We start from the raw sequence: 22,107 nt of genomic DNA on the forward strand, positions 1-22,107 counted from the left end.
TGCTTGTTAGAAAGTTGCTTTAATTAGACTATAACATTTAATACTTCCCATATATAAACGAATCTAGCGCGTTTCCTTTGAAGTTTATCAACACCACATATAACATGACTATCACATGGCACCTTTCAGACTGTTTAATCTAACCATGATATGCCAATTGTAAACGGATTGAATCAATGTGATTCTCAAGGGTATGGCCCATTCTATGGTTGTTTACATGTGCACTGCATGCATCGGGCAGTAGAGATTGTCCATACACCTACGTACTTGCAGTGAATGTTCCAAGAGACTTATTCCCCTCCACAAATTCAAGACTTATCCTTTTTCCTTCTTTGTGTTTATTCATTGGTGTTAGCCTCAACAGACGTGTTATGTGCCTCTCATGGTCTTCTTGGCCTGATAATCTACCCTTTCATCAACCAATCATTCCAACTCACCAACTTTCGCACTCTCCACACATGTTTAGCTACATGCAGTGAGACGCTTCTATCATCAATGGTCTTGCTTTTTTTACTATAACTAAATATCCACATGCGATTCCTCTTCTTTCAATGAAAATTATTCTTTTTAATGCCTACTTTCAAACAAATCTCACATGGCATGTTAGAGATCCAGACACCCAAGATATTTTCTACAGTGAAAACTTCTTTTAGGGTGTGTTTGGATGCCCATTTTCAATTGAATTGCCAACCGTTCCATTCATTGCATGAATTAACCACTCTCATGAGTCAATTTGGACTCAATGCAACCTGATCTGGTTTGACACCACAAATCAACCCTGCTTGGGAGTCGGGCTGATTTACCTGACTCAGGTAAGTCATGACTCGAATTGAGACTGGACGAGTTCGGCTGAGTCGCCGAGCCTTAAATCCATAATTTGTTGTAGATGCATTTGGATGCACAAGTGATAGGAACTGCCGACAATGAGTTTAAACATGATGTTTCCTAACATTCATAATGATGAAAATTCCTTAAATATTCGTGCAATTGGGTTTCTTTTAACTCCAATTTTGAAACTAGCAAGAGAGCTTAATCCATCAATTCTAATGCTAATGAAGGTAATTACAATTCAGGATTTCTACTTTGCTAGGCTAATTATAGCAATTGAATTTGATAGCATATCCAAGCACAACCCATATCAAGCCGAAGATGTATATATGTTCAATTTTTGGATGTCTACATCTGCTTATTACTCTTCATAATTATTTAGTGGGACCATCATATGTGGTTTTAAAAGGTCCATCCGGGTCTTGTGAGAAGACTGCTATCCGAATGTATGCTACTGCAGATGTGGCAAGGTTGCCTGTAATAGAGAAGATGGCCCATATCCACATGCAAGAGAGTGATTGTAGTTTCCAAAACTACCTCCATTACCCTAGCCCTATCGGCTTCTAAGTCAGGTTGGGATAAGGAGGTCGGATGCCTTATTCGGTCGGTCCTATGTAGACAAATGATTTTCGGGTTGTGCAATGACCGTACACTTGATTTCACTGTTTAGACCATCTTAGGATTTGTGGAATAATTAACGATGGGGATTTATCCTTCACAAGTACCGAGGCAAGGTATTACTGTTTTAATTAATGATTGCAACAAATAAGTAGTTTCGATCCGTTGCATTTCAAGTTGGTCTTTAATCTTGCCCAAAGAATGCATGGCTAAGATCTCACAATTACGGGACGTTTGGTGCATGTTCTATTCAAGTTGTGATGTAGAGCGGGTCGTGGACACTTTCAAGGCCAAGATGGACCAGAGAAGGCCGATCAGAGGCAAAAATGATCAAGATCGTCAAAACCCTAAAGCAGGCTTATCTCGCAAACTGGAACAAGTTATTCAACGTACCATATATGATTTTGGAGTAGGAGAAGCTACTTTAGCCAACCAACCCATTATGCCGGGTTGCCCACTCTAGATTTAGAAGATTCCATCAGATCGATGGTCGAAAGTCTCTTTTTAATTTTGTTTTTACTATTTATAATAAGCTTTAATTCCATCATAACTCCTGCTCCTTTGAGTTTTAGGAGTCATGTCCAACATGAAAAAGGCTTACAAAAATTAGGAGAATAACGGGGTTAGGCCAAATTCGACACTTACTATTTTTTTGCCAAAAACCATGAAGTCTAATTATAAATCATGACCGTATATAAATAGTAAGTTTAATATTCATAGTAAGTCACATTTTTAGGGAGTTTGAGTTGGTGTTTGATTCTGAAACTTCTTCTTAGGTTTGAGATTACTATTAATTAAAAGGTTGTAATTTTGTTTTTTTAAAAAAAAAAAAAAAATCATCAATCAATTCATTTTTGAATTTATTAGATTTTTTTTTTTTTAATTTTCTATTTTCTTTCGTGGATTCAAGGAATCTTTGTGAGGAGTCCAGAGAAGCTCCATGGATTTGGAGTAGCGATCCCTGAGGAAGACAGTGATCGACCTCATCACGTTTGGGTCCCACTAGACTAGTGTCTAGACCACTAGACCATGGCCCCGCTTGTAGAGACTCGAGAACTAGCAACGCTGCACATCAACAACGACCGAATTTCTCCCATGCGAACATGGCTGCACATTATTGCGACTATTTGCAGCACTTTCAGGACCGTTTGGAACGTCAAAGGAAAGCGGGCAGATGTCTGTGTCCTCCCACTTCTTATTATGAGAATGCAGTAATGAAAGGTCCAATCCGCTCCAATCGCATTCCCATTTTAGGCATGGTTTTCTGTGGACCAGATTGATTAGTGCCTGTTGTCGTACGTTGTCCTTTTGTGAGCTGCACCAAGCGCTTCGGCAACACAAAATGTGGCCAGTTGGGCTAATTCAACCATATTCTCTTTTAGGGGTCAGTCCAAACAGGCTCTCAAAAATCATATGCAAGCAAGGACCAACTAGGACCATGAAATGCATGCATTTCATCGCACTGATTACCATAAAATGCATGCATTTCATCGCACTGATTAAAGATGCATGTTTCATAAGACACTAGGAATGCTGAGGCCATTTGCCTATGGATTCGAGAGGCGCGGTTAATGGCATAGGGTGTGCGAGATTTGGCCCACTCGGTAAATGAGTCCCACTGTTAACATACCCCACAACCAAAATAACTAGTTAATGTAAGAATATTATAAGGTGGGCCTTATTGATCAATGGTTTGGATTATCCTGAGTATTGAATACTGTGATCGGGAATACCAGACAACCCGATTCAGTTGTGATATATCTAAAATCGTGTAAAAGGTAGTACAATGTTTTAGTTTAATTGGGATTAACAAATTCGTGTGGAGCGTTAGGGAGAAGAGTTTCGATGGGTTCCAAACTTCTTAACCATCTATATTATATAAACAGTACTGGTCCCCAATCCTACAAAACAACAAAGCTTCATTTCTATCCCAATACTTCTCTAAGGGTGTAAGGTGCGAAAGACTATGGCATCAAGCCTGCAGCAATGGCGTCCCAATCAAGTACGCTATTTAGTTTATCTGATCTCTATATTCGATGCATAGCACGGTCCTTGCAATTCCACATACAGTTTACAGTTACTCCATTCATTGAGTGGACCACAAGTGTCCATTTAGTATAGATGATGAGTCAAAATTTCCACCATTATGCATGGCCCACCTGATTTTTGGTTTACCCACTGATGAGTGGCCTAGTTCTCGTCTTTTGGATCTCTCCTCGCAAGAATTGCCTTGCCACTTTTTTCGGTTCCACTGCTTTTGGTAGTCCACTCAAGACATCGTGACTTGTACACAAGTTCCGTCATGAACATGCTCGCAAATGGTACGTAGTCGAGTTCCGTCTGAAACTGAAGTCCTCCATTGTACACAAGGCACATCTATAGAGTAATCAGGACCATTTATTTGATGCCATCCATGGATCATTGCCAAAAGCTCTGAGAAATTGGACTACAGTAGCTGTATGAGATGCGGTGAGCAATCCTAATTAATCATTATTAGGAACTTCAACTTTCTTTGTTAGCAGGACAATGCTTAACAAGCTTCCAAATCATTTCATTCATAGTTTTAAAATCCAAAAAAAAAAAAAACAAAAAAAAAAAAAAAAACAAACGACTGACTTTTTAAAAAAAAACAAATGACTGACTCAATGTTCACTGGGCCAGGTTGACTCAAAGACTCAGACCCGAGTCAACTCAGTAATAGATAGTTAATGTAGTTAGAATTAGTATAAGTAATAAAATATAAGTCTTTTTGAGTCAGAATTGAGTCAGATTCAGGACCGAGTTTCCCAGCGACTTGGCTCGAAACATTGCTGAGTCAAGTGGATTCAGCCACCAATGATAAATTGGCTTGCAATTTTAAACATCCAATTTTCCTAAGTCCACTGCCTACAATATTCTTTGCCTACCTATCATTGTTTCTCTACAAGGAAGTGCTTTAATTTCTGCAGCTCCTTCATCTTCAATCTCTCTATTATTTGGTTACATCTTGAATCTCATCCACAAGTATAATGAGTGTTGTCACGAGTGCAAGCGCCTTACAAATATCAAGGGGCCTTTTTGTAGTAACAAAAGTTTAAGATTGGATGTTTGTTTGGATCAAGACCTTGTACATGTAAATTTAAAATAACCCCCCTACTCTTTACTATGATACTATGAGCTTCACCATCTTCAAAATGTCTTCTAAAATTCAATTCTGTAACTATGAAGGGGAAAAAGAAAAGAAACACTTGCATGAAGAAAAAAAAACTTGAGACAACAACCAAGCCTTGTATCAATCAACTATAGTATTTGTATTTTGATGTGAATCCACTTGCATGTAACTGGTTTTATTCCTCTTAGTATCAACCAAAAGGAAAAATCACTTTTGACACTGCCAATGCAGGATTAAATGGTATGGAATTGCATTATTGCATTATTACCACCTAATAGGTGTGTGAATACCATGTGTTCCATGGAAATTGTACTTCTAACAAAACTATATTTTCCTCAGCATGATCAAATTCCTTCAGAAGGGTTCTGGGACTAGATAATGTTGAAATTTAGTTTTTTGAAAAATAAAATAAATTTAAAAATTTCAAAATCCACTAGAAATCTTGTAGTATATATTATTGAGACTAGATAATGTTGAAATTTAGTTTTTTGAAAAATAAAATAAATTTAAATTTTTTGTTTTCCTATCAAATAAATTTAAAATTTATAAATGAAAAAGCACGGTTTTCCTTTAGTCCTATATCGAAAATGAGAAAACAAGTTTTGTGGTTTATATGTGGAGGTGTGTGTAATATTCTTACTTTACACTTCGCACGTGCGCACTGTGTCACTCCCTCGCGAACCGTCGCGTGATGACGCAAGTGGTTTGAGATAAGCCTGGGTTTTATAGAAGAACGGTCAGATTATTGATTCGAAACGGTCAACCATTTTGAGAATAACTAGCAACCTTAAAAGTCACAACGGTCCGAAAACAGATGGGCTTTGATGATTCAACGATCAAATATTTTGATCCAACGATCTAAAACGACCCAAATTCATTATTAATGGTTAGAAACATTTTTCAAACGTTCTAAAACATTGATGACCACCTAGCAACGATCCACTACCCTGGTGCCTATATAAATTGGACCATTCCGGTTCAAAATTCAGTTAACTCTAATAAATCTTTCCTCATCCATCAGATCTCACTAAAATTCATCTTTATATAAGAATAGTACAAATAAGTCCGCTAATTGAGTTTGCCAGAAGATCAACTGCGTCGAATAGTTCCTAAGTGGACCATTTATGATTGATGCACGCAAGATCTAGATAGGCTTGTCTTATCCTGAAAGCAATTCACTTGTAACCCATCAGCAATTGATAAGGGGTGAATCACGCTTTAATTAAGGACATCGTATTTTTACATGATTCAGCCTGGTGATGAAAAAGAGAATAGTTTTCTTTAATTATTATTTTTTCCAATATTTCCAACATATTTCACAACAGATGATATGATACTTAGATTCATTTTATCATTCCCATTGTTTCCCAATGCCGAATGAAATTTTCATGGGACCAAATGTAATTTCATCCCACCTAATACCAGGTTCCAAATAGACCCATAAAAGACCAGAAGTTGTTCATGATATTCGTAGAACGTGTTGTTCTCCATTTTGTACTCATCCTTAAATACTTATTTATTTATTTATTTACACCTATTGGCTATATGGTAAGTTCTACCATCATGAGTGGGCATCCCAAGATACACATGTTTTATTGATCTTAAAATAATAATAATAAATAAATAAATCTTTTTAGCTTTCAGTCCTTCATGGAATGAGATCTTTACGATGAAATTAACTTGGCTTTGATATCATTTGTAAAGCTCTTTATCACGAATCATTGATCTAGATAAACTTATGATAACCTAGTGCAAAGGCATAAGACTCACACTAGCAAGCCTCTGTCCCCAAATGAATTAGGGTACGTACGCTTGGGTGCACCTCAAATTGGATATCCACTATGATACAAAACACATCCATTCGATGGTCCGTCTGTGTGTCCGTGTGTCTGTTTGTGTGCGAGCACATTTATCTACATCTACAGAAGGCCATATGCTCACCCCAACCAACAACAAAATAACTTCCCGACCGGATGGAAATATTAAAGTAAGAGAGCATAACATTTGCCAAAAAGGCAAAATGAACCACATGCACCCTTATCGAATAGGGCATGTCGTCGAGTACCATCTTCACGGCGCGTAACAAAAATATCCAAAAACATCCTAAAAAAATATGTTTAATATTCAATAGCACTCATGTAGACAAGAATATACATACATTTTGATCAATGGGTGACACCCACATTGGAATCATTATCCTTCTTTGTGCAGCATATTCCTTACAAATCAACGTACACATCGCACTGACGACGGAATGGGTGTAGAATGATGTAATGGTGGAACCAAAAAATCCACAAACCTAAAGAAAAAAGAGATTTATATGAAATGATACACATATGTGAGAAGAATACATGAATTTTGGTAATGGGATGATAGCTATATTGAGATGGTACGTTACTTGCTTTGTGTACCATATTCAGCATTTTAGTCATGGGATGACAGCCACATTGAGATGGTACGTTACTTGCTTTGTGCACTATATTCTGCATTTTGGCCATGGGATGAAAGCCACATTGAGAGATGGTACGTTCTTGCTTTGTGTCCCATATTCCTTACAAGTCAATGTACACGTCCCACGGACGTGAATGGCCCACTCTTAAAGTAGTGAAAAAATCCAAAACTTCATTTCGAAGCTGGTGGTCAAAAGGACAGTAAGTGCTCCTACTATCTATATGTGTTGACTCTAAGAGGCTCCCATGCTTAGGAGGCACTTCAATGAGGGACCAGACCATGTGGTGGGAGATGTCTCTTGGGAGTTGATTTTCTCCACTACCTCTTTTTATGCTCTAACTACTGTTTTTTCCACTAAGTTTCTTCGTCCTTCCATGGAGAATGCTGTTGGGGCAAAATTAATACGTGGCGCATTTCATTTCTGTTGTTATCTTAGCCGTACTTCCTTTCTCCCTTTGACACCAGCATGACAGTTGGTCTCTAGTAGGGGTTGCCACCTGTCCACATAGAGTAGTTGATGTAGAGCGGGTTGTAGACATTTTTATGTCCAAGATCGACCAGAGAATGCCTGATCGGAGGCGGAAATGATCAAGACTGTTGGAATCCTAAAATAGGCATATCACCGGAATGAGTTATTTGATGTATTGTATACGATTTTGGAGTAGGAGAAGCTACTTTAACCACCCAATCCTGCTACGCCAGTTTCCCATGCCGAATTTGTGAGATTCCATCAAATCGAAGGTCGAAAATCCTTTTTAATTTCGTTTTTGATGTAGAGTGGGTCGTAGACAGTTACCTAGCCAAGATGGATCAGAAAAGGCTCGGCTGATGACAAAAGTGATCCAAACCATCGGACTTTAAATCGGGCGTATCTCGCAATCCAGAATGAGTAATCTGACGTAAAATATATGATTTTCGGGTAGAATGAGCTACTTTAGCCAACCAACCCCACTACGTTGGGTTACCCAAGCCAGATTTGTGAAATACCACCAGAGCGACGGTCGTTTCCCTATTTTAATTTTGTTTTTATTATAAATAGTAAGTTTTAGTTTGATTATAACTCTTCATCCGTTGGGGAGTTGCGTCCAACGTGAAAAGAGCTTAGAAAAATTAGGTGAACGGTTTGGTGAAGCCAAATAGGACACTTACTATTTTTGGCCGAAAACCTTGCGCACTAGTAGACATCACGACCGTCTATAAATAGTAAGTTTGCTATTTATGGTGAGTCACGAATTCTAGGAGTTTTAGTTGTAGTTTGATTCTGATTTCTTTCCCATTACTTGGTACCCCTATTTAAAGGGTTGTGGACTCGTTTTTATTCATTCATTAATTAATTTCGAATTTATTAGAATTTATTTCTATTTTCTGCTTTCTTTTTTCGTGGATTTGAGAAGTCTTTGTGAGGAGTCTAGAGAAGTTCCGTGGAATCGGAATAGTTATCCTCCTGAGGAAGACGGTGCTCGACCTCACGTCCTTCCCCACATCAATTTAGTATCAAAGCGAGGTTTTTCCTCGGATAGATGGCTTCTAATGACGGGTCGGGCAACAATCCCATGGGCAGTACTCCAGGGAATTTACCTTTAATGGCGGCATCTTTCGAAGCAGCGCAGCAAGAGAATCGGCAAGCCATGCAAGGGCTGCAGGCTTCCATCGACCGCATAGCGGATCTCTTAGCGGAAACCCTAGGGCAACTCCGTGTTCCTGGTGGTAATCCTCCGCTGCCAATTGCTGAAACTCGTAATCACCCTAATCGCAGGATAGTACCGGCAGTGCATTTAATAGTCATTCCTGAAGAAGGGTGATTTAGTGAGGAGGAGATCGACGGCATAATCTTTCAACACCCCAGACAAGGCAGGGATCGAGTAAATCGAACAGATCGAGAACTCAAGATGTGGGTTGATATTCCTAACTTCAATGGACAGCTACACATTGAGGATTTTCTCGATTGATTTTTTGAAGTTGAGTGATTTTTCGACTATATGGACATCCCTGAAGCAAAGAAGGTCAAGCTTGTGGCCTACAAATTGAAAGGTGGAACTTCAGCTTAGTGGGAACAACTGCAACGCGCACGAACTAGGCATATGAAAGTACTAATCCGCACATGGTAGTGGATGAAGCAGTTACTACGTAGCCGATTCCTTCCTAGTGATTATAATCAGGTGTTATTCCAACAATACCCAAATTGTCGACAGGGTAGTCGGTCGGTGAGAGAATACGCAGAAAAATTTTACCGCTTGATGGCGCGTAACGACTTAGTCTAGACTAAATCGCAGCAAGTCGCCCGATTCAACGGTGGATTGCGTATGGCGATATAGGATCGAGTCCAGATGTAGTCCGTCTGGACGATGAATGATCCGATCAAGTTACTTACTCGGGCGAAAGTGCAACTTGAACGTCCTAACACACAGACCTATTCTACCATAAGAATCGCTACGGCAAGTCCACCCCAAGGAGCTCCACAGCCCAATGGGAAGGAGCCCTTAGGAGCACGTACTCAACCTCTTATGTCTGGGAGTCGAGATCAAGGAAGCGGGCAAGCTAGACCCCAAACGGGTGTGTCGACTGTTGCTTGTCCAAGTAGAATCCTGAACCCTTATGCTCGACCAAGGCCCGACAACTGCTATCGTTGTGGCCAACCGAGCCACTTATCAAATACTTGTCCTCAGCGAAAATGAACATCGCCATTAATGATGGTAGCGCTAATAATGTCTATGAAGATCTAGATGTTGAAGAATGGGAGCATACTACCGAGGACGAGGCAGATGATTCAAGTTGGGTTCAGCAAGATCACGGCGAGTCACTCGTCGTGAGGTCGCTATTATATGTGCCAAGAAAAGAAGTGTATCCACAACGGCATAACATCTTCTGCACTAGGTGTATGGTGAATCGGAAGGTTTGTAACGTGATCATTGACAATGGAAGCAGCGAAACATCGTCTTCAAGGTCATGGTGAAAAAATTACAATTGAAAACAGAGCGTCATCCCTCCCCATATACAATCGATTGGATCAAGAAGGTCAGCGAAATAAAGGTAACTGAACGGTGCACCATATCTTTTTTAATTGGTAAATATTATAAGGATGAAGTAGTATACGATGTGGTTGACATGGAAGCATGTCACATACTACTCGGTCGACCCTTACAATCTGACCATGACGCCACTCATGAAGGGCAAGATAACATATATATCTTCGTCAAGGACGGCCGGAAGACCATATTGGCCCCTATGGATCTAGAGGGACCACTTGAAACTTCTAAAGTGGAGAGTCGTTTTCTCTTAACCATACGGGACTTTGTGGAAGAATCCAAAGAAACAGGACAGAATTATGCATTAATTGTAAAAGGGGAAGAACTCGAGCCTACCATCATCACTTAAAGACTGAGACCCATGTTATATGAATTCAAAGAAATCTAGCCCAATTACCTTCCCGATGGGTTACCCCCCATGCGGGATATCAAACACCATATCGACTTTGTCCCCGGGTCTAGTTTACCGAATCATCCTCATTATCGAATGAGTTGGAATGAGTGCGAGATTCTACAGGGGCAAGTGGAAGAGCTAATCTGTAAGGATCTTATTCGAGAAAGCATGAGCCCATGTGTCGTATTATTACTATTAACTCAAAAGAAAGATGAGAGTTGGCACATGTGTGTCGACAGCCAGGCCATCAATAAAATCACCATAAAATATAAGTTTCCTATACCACGGTTGGATGATATGCTGAATATGATAGAGGGTGCAAAAATATTCTCTAAATTGGATCTAAGGAGCGGCTACCATCAGATTCGAATACGGCCGAGTAATGAGTGGAAAATGACCTTTAAGACCAAGGAAGGGTTATACGAATAGATGGTTATGCCCTTCGGTCTTTTGAATGTGCCTAGCACATTCATGAGATAAATGAACCAAGTTCTGAAACCTTTCATTGGGTGGTTCGTTGTGGTTTATTTTGATGATATTTTGATATACAGTCAAGACAAAACCACCCATATGGAACACCTCAAGAAGGTCCTTCAAGTGTTCATTGAAAATAAATTGTATCTCAATTTTAAAAAGTGCAGCTTCATGACTAATAGCCTATTGTTTCTGAATTTTGTCATAACATCCACGGGCATTCGGGTGGATGAGGAAAAGGTGAAGGCAATCAAAGAATGACCAGTTCCCACAAATATTTACGAAGTGCGAAGTTTTCATGGATTGGCGATGTTCTATCGTCGGTTCGTGAAAAATTTCAGTACCATTGTGTCATCAATCACAGATTGTATGAAAAAAGGGCAGTTTCAGTAGACTGACAAAGCTGACAGGAGCTTTACCGAAATTAAGCACAGATTATCCACGACCCCGGTTCTTGTATTTTCGACAAACTATTTGAAGTTGAATGTGATGCCTCATATATCGGAGTTGGGGGAGTTTTGTCTCAAAAAAGTAGGTCGGTAGCCTTCTACAGTGAGAAACTTAGCGATACATGTAAGAAGTGGTCTACATATAAGATCAGTTGTACGTGGTGGTCCAGGCACTGCGACATTAGCGTAATTATTTGATTCAAATGGAATTCATACTTTACACAGACTATCTTTTTTATTCAAATTCATTAATAGTTAAGCTAACATTAACCATGTGTATGCCGCTGTGGATGCACTTCTTTTCTTGGCACATATAATAGCCACTTCACGACGAGTGACTCGCCGCGATCTTGCTGAACCCAACTTGATTCATCTGCCTCGTCCTCGGTAGTATGCTCCTATTCTTCAACATCTGGATCTTCATAGGCGTTATCAGCACTACCATCATTGATGGCGAGGTTCGTCACTTTTCGATGGGGACAAGTATTTGATAGGTGGCCTGGTTTGCCACAACGATAGCAGTTGTTGGGCCTTAGTCGAGCATAAGGGTTTGGGATTCTACTTGAACCAGCAGCAGTCGACACACCCCTTTAGGGTCTAGCTTGCTTTCTTCCCTGATCTCGGCTCTCAGACGTTGGAGGTTGAATGTGTGCTCCTACAGGCTCCTTCCCCTTGCGCTGTAGAGCTCCTTAGGGCAGACTGTCGTAGCGATTCTTGTGGTAGGATAGGTTCGTATGTTAGGACGTTTAAGTTGCACTTCTGCCCGAGTAACCAACTTGATCGTATCATTATCGTCTAGACGGACTGCATCTAGACCCGATCTTGGATTGTCATACGCAATTCACCATTGAATCGGGCGACTTGCTGCGATTTAGTCTCGACCAAGTCGTTACGCGCCGTCAAGCGGTAAAATTTTTCTATGTATTCTCTCACCGACCGAATCCCTGTCGACAATTTGGGTATTGTTGGAATAATACCTAATCATAATCGCTAGGAAGGAATCGGCCACGTAGTAGCTGCTTCATCCGCTGCCATGTGCGGATTGGTGCTTTCATCTGCCTGGTTTGTGCGAGTTGCAGTTGTTCCCACCAAGCTGAAGCTCCACCTTTCAATTTGTAGGCCACAAGCTTGACCTTCTTTGCTTCAGGGATGTCCATATAGTCGAAAAATTACTCAACTTCAGAAAGCCAATTGAGGAAATCCTCAATGTGTAGCTGGTCATTGAAGTTAGGAATATCAACCCGCATCTTGAATTCTCGATCTATATGATTTACTCGATCGCCGCCTTGTTTGGGGTGTCGGAAGATTATATCATTGATCTCCTCCTCACTAGATCCCCCTTCCTCAGGAATGACCATTGGATGCGCTGCCGGTACTATCCTGCGATCAGGGCGATTACGAGTTTCAAAAATTGGCGGTGGAGGATTACCACCAGGAAAACGGAGTTGGCCTAGGGTTCCTGCCAAGAGATCTGTTATGTGGTCGATCTTGCTGTACTGCTTCGAAAGCTGCCGCCATTAAAGGTAAATTCCCTGGAGCACCACCTATAGGATTGTTGCCCAACCCGTCGTTAGAAGCCATCTATCCGAAGAAAAATCTCGCTTTGATACCAAATTGACACAGAGAAGGATGTGAAGTCGAGCACCGTCTTCCTCAAGATGATAAGTACTCCGAATCCACGAAACTTCTCTGGACTCCTCACAGAGACTTCTCGAATCCACGAGGAAAGAAAGCAGAAAATAAAAATAAATTCTAATAAATTCAAAATTAATTAATGAATGAATAAAAATGAGTTCACAACCCTTTAAATAGGGGTACCAAGCAATGAGAAAGAAATTAGAATCAAACTACAATTAAAACTCCTAGAATTCGTGACTGACTATAAATAGCAAACTTACTATTTATAGACGATCGTGATGTCTACTAGTGTGCAAGGTTTTCAGCCAAAATAGTAAGTGTCCTATTTGGCTTCACCAAACCGTTCACCTAATTTTTCTAAGCTCTTTTCACGTTGGACGCAACTCCTAACGCCCAATGGATGGAGAGTTATAATCAAACTAAAACTTACTATTTATAGTAAAAACAAAATTAAAATAGGAAAATGACCGTCGATCTGGCGGTATTTCGCAAATCCGGCTTGGATAATCCAGCGTAGTAGGGTTCGTTGGCTAAAGTAGCTCGTTCTACCCCAAAATCATATATTTTACGTCAGATAACTCATTCCAGATTACGAGATACGCCCGATTTAAGGTCCAATGGTCTGGATCACTTCTATCATCAACCGGGCCTTTTCTGATCCATCTTGGCCATGTAACTGTCTACGACCTGCTCTACATCAGTTTTTAAGTTTTAGTTTGATCATAATCCCTTTTAGCTTTAGGAGTTGTTCCCAATGAAACGTGCTTAGAAATTTTAGGAGAATAAGATGGTTAGGCTAAATAGGATACTTACTATTTTTGGCTGAAAACCATGAAGTCTAATAGGAATCATGAAATTGTAAGTCAGGATGGTGAATTTTAGGGAGTTTGAGTTGGAGTTTGATTCTAAAACTTCTTCCTAAGTTTGGTATCACTGTTTAATGAATTATAAATTTGTTTTTCCCCTCTATTAATTAATTTTCTATTTTTTAAGAATTTATTTGTATTATTTCTTTCTTTTTTCTCGTGGATTCGAGGAATCTCTATTTAGAGTCCAAATAATATGTGAATTCGAGTAATTATCCCATTGAGGAAGACGATAATCGAACTCATCACGTCCATCCTTATGTCAGCAGGCCATTACCACTCGAATCATACTCTCATGGCACACACTCTGATGTGGAAATCGAGCCCTTGATCCACTGGTGGGCCACACTGGGTTGTTCAGTGGTCTGAAAATCATGCTCGTCGAACCATCCCATATGGTCATTTGTATAAGCATAGCCGGCGTGCCGTACCTTCGGGTAACAGTACATAAAGACTGTGGCCCAAAAAATGAACGGCCCGGATCTTACCGAGGGTTGCCACATTGGCCCAATTAGTGGAGTGAAATTCAAATCCAGTATGAGGTATTTGACTTCCAGAAACAAAGCTATTTCGTATGTATACGCGACAAGTCATGGGTCAAAACCACACTTAATTATAACAAGATATTCCCAGTTGGACTGTGATTCGGTAATGACTCCTCCACTACCCACCTCAGTGCTAGTCGGTGCTGGAAAAGATTTGTGAGATGATTTATTTGTTTTATCCACACCGTCCATCCATTTTGAAAGATCATCTTATAAGATGAGCTAAAGAGTGAGGTAGAAAAAAAAAATCTCAAGTGGGCCACACAATAGGAAACAATGGTGATTGAACGTCCACCGTTAAAAACTTCTTAGGGGGCATAAAAGTTTTGAATGAAGCAGATATTTTCCCCCTTCATCCAGTATTGTGTGACCTAATCAACAGGTTGGATGGCAAATAAACATTACATCGGACCCTAGTAGGGTTTTAATGGTGGGCATTCAATCAACATTATTTCCTGCAGTGTGTTCCATCTGAGATTTGCATCTTAATCAATTTTTGTTCCATACACTAAAATAATCTGCAAAAAAGGATGGATGGCGTGGATGAAACAAATACATCATGGTGGGCCCACACAACTTTCCAGCACCTACCAACACTCATCAAGTACCGCCAAATCACTTTCTCGAGGTTGGTTTTGACTAGAGGATTATTTCAGTTAATATCATCTGCTTTTCAAATAATAATAATAATAATAATAATAATAATAATAATAAAAGGACACTGACACTGAAGTGGGCCACAGAAACGGCATCTAACATCAACTTTCACACAAGTTGCAGTTGTTAGATTAGGATAACGAAACCGCAATGATATCGTTGGTTGGCGGTATCATTCTCTGATAGAATTTGGAGGCTGTTTTTTCAACAACTCTCTTAAAACACCATTACAGTAATGATACTCATTGCACGGGATCGAAGGTGTCGGTTGTTCGGGTTTTCCCACACAATCTCCCTCACGATTTGAATGGTGGGCAATCTCTCTCCCTCTGCCAACAACCATTGCTTGACACTGGTAGAGATGTGACCGTGGATATGGTGTTATGTCACCTGAATGTGCATCACATAACATTTTTTCTGTGGTATTGAGTGGGCTGACGTGGGTGGTCCCATCTTCTTGTGGTGATATGATCAAAACCATGATGTCATTGTCGAGAGACAAACGTAACGGAAGTGGGGTTTTAGAGTGGAATTATCATCTTTTTAGCATGTGAGTCGATTCCTTAATCAACTGATTATATAACTAACGCCACATGTGTGGTCCCATCGACTCAAAGAGATTCTTTAATCACCTCATTACATAACTAACGGCACATGTGCGTGGTCCCATCGACTTAGAAAGAGAATACGTACACGTTTACATTTGTGTACGTTGATAAAGAGCACTAAATATATAGATTGGTCGCACCGTTGGTTCCCCATCTTCGTGGACCAATCAAAATACATGTTGGAGGCCTACGTAGGATTGGCATTTTACACTAAGGGAGTTATTTGATACCCTAGGTGTTGGGCATTTTATTACAGCAACAGAAAACCACAAAATAAAAATATAAAATGTTAAAATTGTAAGTAAAATATATATAAGGTACGTAGAGATTTATGTGATTCAGCAAGAGAAATTAGCTACTGTACGACCCATTTATGGCTCATTTAGGAGACTAAGCCCACCTCATTTTCCTTTGCGAGAATACGCCCCAGCTGTACGGATGGCTTCCCAAAGGTCGAAAGTGCCCCCCTGCTTGTTCCTTCAAACAGATATGTGGTGCTCGAAGACGAGCGCTGACACTCCTCGAACTCCGAGTGGTACGAACGGTTCAAAAGATATCAAAGTTACATGGGCCCCACAGTTACGTATTTATTATATCCACAACGTTCATCCACATTTCGAGATCATTTCGGAGGATTATCCAAGCAAAAAAAATCATATCCAAATAGCAACTGGACCACACCACAAAGAGCAGCAGAAAATTGATTTTCACCGTGGAAACTTTTGTAGGGCCCACCATAACATTTATTTTCCATCCAATCTATTCATAATGTCACAAAGACCTGGATGAAGAGGAAAAACAAATTTTGTAATGATCCAAAACTTCTGGGACCCCTAAAAGGGTTTCAATGGTAGACGTTCAATCTTCCACTGCCTTTTACAGTGTGGTCCACTTGATAGCTAAATCTATCTTATTTTTCTTCCCAAGTGTTAGTACGAGTTTGCCAAATAGATGGATGGTTTGGATATAACACATACCTCATAAAAGGACGCACAAAGGTGGTGGGGATTACAACCGGAAAAAAAAGAGCCTGGTATCTATAACTACGGATTATAACCGTAGAGATAACTGCAGCCAATGCTTTTTCAATATGTCCTCTACTATGCATCGAAGGTCTTTCGACATGTACTTCAATATATCGAATGTTTTTTGATTAATCGAAAAAGGTCCAAAACTATCCAGCAACTTTGCATAAAAAATCCTGCAATTTTCGATTAATCGAAGTGTATTCGATATGTATCGAAGATATAGCTACAGATTATAGCTGTAGCCATAGCTGCAGTACGTAAAAGTCTATGCAAATTTTTTTATTTTTTTATTTTTTATTTTTTACATGGAGAACTTCATTCTACCTACAATTTTCTTTAATACATATTTATATAAATATGTATATATAAGCATATAAAAAAAAAAATTCTCTCTTTTTTTCATTTATTTCTCTATTCATTTAACAAGAATATCTTCTAAACCAAAATTAGTAACTTGATGTACCCTATATGATTTTGGGGTAGGAGAAGATACTTTAGCCAACTAACCTTGTTATTTTTCAAGATTCCATCAGGTCGATGGTCGAAAATCCATTTCATTCACTTTGCGGTCAATTTCAATCAGTTCGTGGTCATTTCCATGCATTTCACCGTTAATTCCCTCCACTTCACGGACAATTCCATGCATTTCACGGTCATCCCAAACTATTTCGTGTTGATTCACGATCATTTTGAGGCATTTCGCGGTCAATTGCCCTCACTTCACGGTCATTTGCATGCATTTCGCGGTCAAATCGCTTCAAACCATGATCATTCCCATGCATTTCACGGTCATCCCAAATAATTCCGTGTTGATTCACGGTCGTTTCGAGGCATTTCGCGGTCAATTCCCTTCACTTCACTGTCAGTTGCATGAACGACCGTGAATCAACACGGAATAATTTGGGATGACCGTGAAGTGCATGGAAATGATCATGGTTTGAAGCGAATTGACCGCGAAATGCATGCAAATGACCGTGAAGGGAATTGACCGCGAAATGCCTCGAAACGACCGTGAATCAACACGAAATTGTTTGGGACGACCGTGAAATGCATGGGAATGATCATGGTTTGAAGTAATTTGAATGTAAAGTGCATGCAAATGATCGTGAAGTGAAGGGAATTGATCGCGAAATGCCTCGAAACGACCGTGAATCAACACGGAATTGTTTGGGACGACCGTGAAATGCATGGGAATGATCATGGTTTGAAGTGATTTGACTGCAAAATGCATGCAAATGATCGTGAAGTGAAGGAAATTGACCGCGAAATGTCTCGAAACGACCGTGAATCAACACGAAATTGTTTGGGACGACCGCGAAATGCATGGGAATGATCATGGTTTGAAGCGAATTGATCGCGAAATGCATGCAAATGATCGTGAAGTGAAGCGAATTGACCGCGAAATGTCTCGAAATGACTGTGAATCAACACGGAATTGTTTGGGACGACCGTGAAGTGCATGGGAATGATCATGGTTTGAAGCGATTTGACCGTGAAATGCATGCAACTGACCGTGAAGTGAAGGGAATTGACCGCGAAATGCCTCGAAACGACCGTGAATCAACACGAAATTGTTTGGGATGACCGTGAAATGCTTGGGAATGATCATGGTTTGAAGCGATTTGACCGCGAAATGCCTCGAAACGAATGTGAATCAACACGGAATTATTTGGGATGACCGCGAAATGCACGAGAATGATCATGGTTTGAAGCGATTTGACCACGAAAAGCATGTAAATGACCGTGAAGTGAAGGGAATTGACCGCGAAATGCCTCGAAACGACCGTGAATCAACATGGAATTGTTTGGGATGACCGCGAAATGCATGGGAATGATCATGGTTTGAAGCAATTTGACCGCGAAATGCATGCAAATGACCGTGGAGTGAAGGGAATTGACCGCGAAACGCCTTAAAACGACCGTGAATCAACACGGAATTGTTTGGGACGATCGTGAAATGCATGGGAATGATCATGGTTTGAAGTGAATTGACCACGAAATGCATGCAACTGACCGTGAAGTGAAGGGAATTGACCGTGAAATGCCTCGAAACGACCGTGAATCAACACGGAATTGTTTGGGACGACCGTGAAATGCATGGGAATGATCATGGTTTGAAGCGATTTGACCGCGAAATGCATGCAACTGACCGTGAAGTGAAGGGAATTGACCACGAAATGCCTCGAAACGACCGTGAATTAACACGGAATTGTTTGGGATGACCGTGAAATGCATGGGAATGATCATGGTTTGAAGCGATTTGACCGTGAAATGCATGTAAATGACCGTGAAGTGAAGGGAATTGACCGCGAAATGCCTCGAAACGACCGTGAATCAACACGGAATTGTTTGGGATGACTGCTAAATGCATGGGAATGATCAAGGTTTGAAGCGATTTGACCGCGAAATGCATGCAAATGACCGGGGAGTGAAGGGAATTAACCGCGAAATGCCTCAAAATGACCGTGAATCAACACAGAATTGTTTGGGACGACTGTGAAATGCATGGGAATGATCAAGGTTTGAAGCGAATTGATCGCGAAATGCATGCAACTGACCGTGAAGGGAAGGGAATTGACCGCGAAATGCCTCGAAACGACCGTGAATCAACACGGAATTGTTTGGGACGACCGTGAAATGCATGGGAATGATCATGGTTTGAAGCGAATTGATCGCGAAATGCATGCAACTGACCGTGAAGTGAAGGGAATTGACCGTGAAATGCCCCAAAACGACCGTGAATCAACACGGAATTGTTTGGGACAACCGTGAAATGCATGGGAATGATCATGGTTTGAAGCGATTTGACCGCGAAATGTATGTAAATGACTGTGAAGTGAAGGGAATTGACCGCGAAATGCCTCGAAACGACCGTGAATCAACACGGAATTGTTTGGGATGACCGTGAAATGCATGGGAATGATCATGGTTTGAAGCAATTTGACCGCGAAATGCATGCAAATGACCGTGGAGTGAAGGGAATTGACCGCGAAATGCCTTAAAACGGCCGTGAATCAACACGGAATTGTTTGGGACGACCGGGAAATGCATGGGAATGACCATGGTTTGAAGCGAATTGATCGCGAAATGCATGCAACTGACCGTGAACTGAAGGGAATTGACCGTGAAATGCCTCGAAACGACCGTGAACCAACACGGAATTGTTTGGGACAACCGTGAAATGCATGGGAATGATCATGGTTTGAAGCGATTTGACCGCGACATGCATGTATATGACCGTGGAGTGAAGGGAATTGACCGCGAAATGCCTCGAAACGACCGTGAATCAACACAGAATTGTTTGGGATGACCGTGAAATGCATGGGAATGATCATGGTTTGAAGTGATTTGACCGCGAAATGCATGCAAATGACCGTGAAGGGAATTGACCGCGAAATGCCTCGAAACGACCGTGAATCAACACGGAATTATTTGGGACGACCGTGAAATGCATGGGAATGATCATGGTTTGAAGCAAATTGACCGCGAAATGCATGCAACTGACCGTGAAGTGAAGGGAATTGACCGCGAAATGCCTCGAAACGATCGTGAATCAACACGGAATTGTTTGGGATGACCGCGAAATGCATGGGAATGATCATGGTTTGAAGCGATTTGACTGCGAAATGCATGTAAATGATCGTGAAGTGAGGGGAATTGACCGCGAAATGCCTCGAAACAACCATGAATCAACATGGAATTGTTTGGGATGACTGCGAAATACATGGGAATGATCATGGTTTGAAGCGATTTGACCGCGAAATGCATGCAAATGACCGTGGAGTGAAGGGAATTGACCGCGAAATGCCTCAAAACGACCTTGAATCAACACGGAATTGTTTGGGACGACCGTGAAATGCATGGGAATGATCATGGTTTGAAGGGAATTGACCGCGAAATGCATGCAACTGACCGTGAAGTGAAGGGAATTGACCACGAAATGCCTCGAAACGACCGTGAATCAACACGAAATTGTTTGGAATGACCGTGAAATGCATGGGAATGATCATGGTTTGAAACGAATTGATCACGAAATGCATGCAACTGACCGTGAAGGGAAGGGAATTGACCGCGAAATGCCTCAAAATGACCATGAATCAACATAAAATTGTTTGGGACGACCGTGAAATGCATGGGAATGATCATGGTTTGAAGCGAATTGTCTGCGAAATGCATGCAACTGACCGTGAAGTGAAGGGAATTGATCGCGAAATGCCTCGAAACGATAGTGAATTAACATGGAATTGTTTGGAATGACAGTGAAATGCATGGGAATGATCATGGTTTGAAGCGATTTGACCGCGAAACGCATGCAAATGACTGTGTAGTGAAGGGAATTGACCGCAAAATGCCTCAAAACGACCATGAATCAACACGGAATTGTTTGGTACGATCGTGAAATGCATGGGAATGATCATGGTTTGAAGCGATTTGACCGCAAAATGCATGTAAATGACCGTGAAGTGAAGGGAGTTGACCGCGAAATGCCTCGAAACGACCGTGAATCAACACGGAATTGTTTGGGATGACCGCGAAATGCATGGGAATGATCATGGTTTGAAGCGATTTGACCGCGAAATGCATGCAAATGACCGTGGAGTGAAGGGAATTGACCGCGAAATGCCTCAAAACGACCGTGAATCAACACGGAATTGTTTGGGACGACCGTGAAATGCATGGGAATGATCATGGTTTGAAGCGATTTGAGCGCGAAATGCATGCAACTGACCGTGAAGTGAAGGGAATTGACCGCGAAATGCCTCGAAATGACCGTAAATCAACACGGAATTGTTTGGGACGACCGTGAAATGCATGGGAATGATCATGGTTTGAAGCGATTTGACAGTGAAATGCATGCAAATGACCGTGAAGTGAAGGGAATTGACTACGAAATGCCTCGGAATGACCATGAATCAACACGGAATTGTTTGGGATGACCGCGAAATGCATGAGAATGATCATGGTTTGAAGCGATTTGACCGTGAAACGCATGCAAATGACCGTGAAGTGAACGGAATTGACCGCGAAATGCCTCGTAACGACCGTGAATCAACACGAAATTGTTTGGGATGACCGCGAAATGCATGGGAATGATCATGGTTTGAAGCGATTTGACCGCGAAATGCATGCAAATGACCGTGAAGTGAGGGGAATTGACCGCGAAATGCCTCGAAATGACTGTGAATCAACACGGAATTGTTTGGGATGGCCGTGAAATGCATGTGAATGATCATGGTTTGAAGCGATTTGACCGCGAAATGCATGCAAATAACCGTGCAACTTAAAAGAATAGAAGAAGCACACTATGAACACAACTTGGATAACATGGAGTGTGTACCGACATGGGTGTGTAATAACAAGCTAACCTAAAAAA

Source organism: Magnolia sinica, chromosome 14 (assembly GCF_029962835.1).
Source record: "Magnolia sinica isolate HGM2019 chromosome 14, MsV1, whole genome shotgun sequence".
Classification (NCBI taxonomy): Eukaryota; Viridiplantae; Streptophyta; class Magnoliopsida; order Magnoliales; family Magnoliaceae; genus Magnolia; species Magnolia sinica.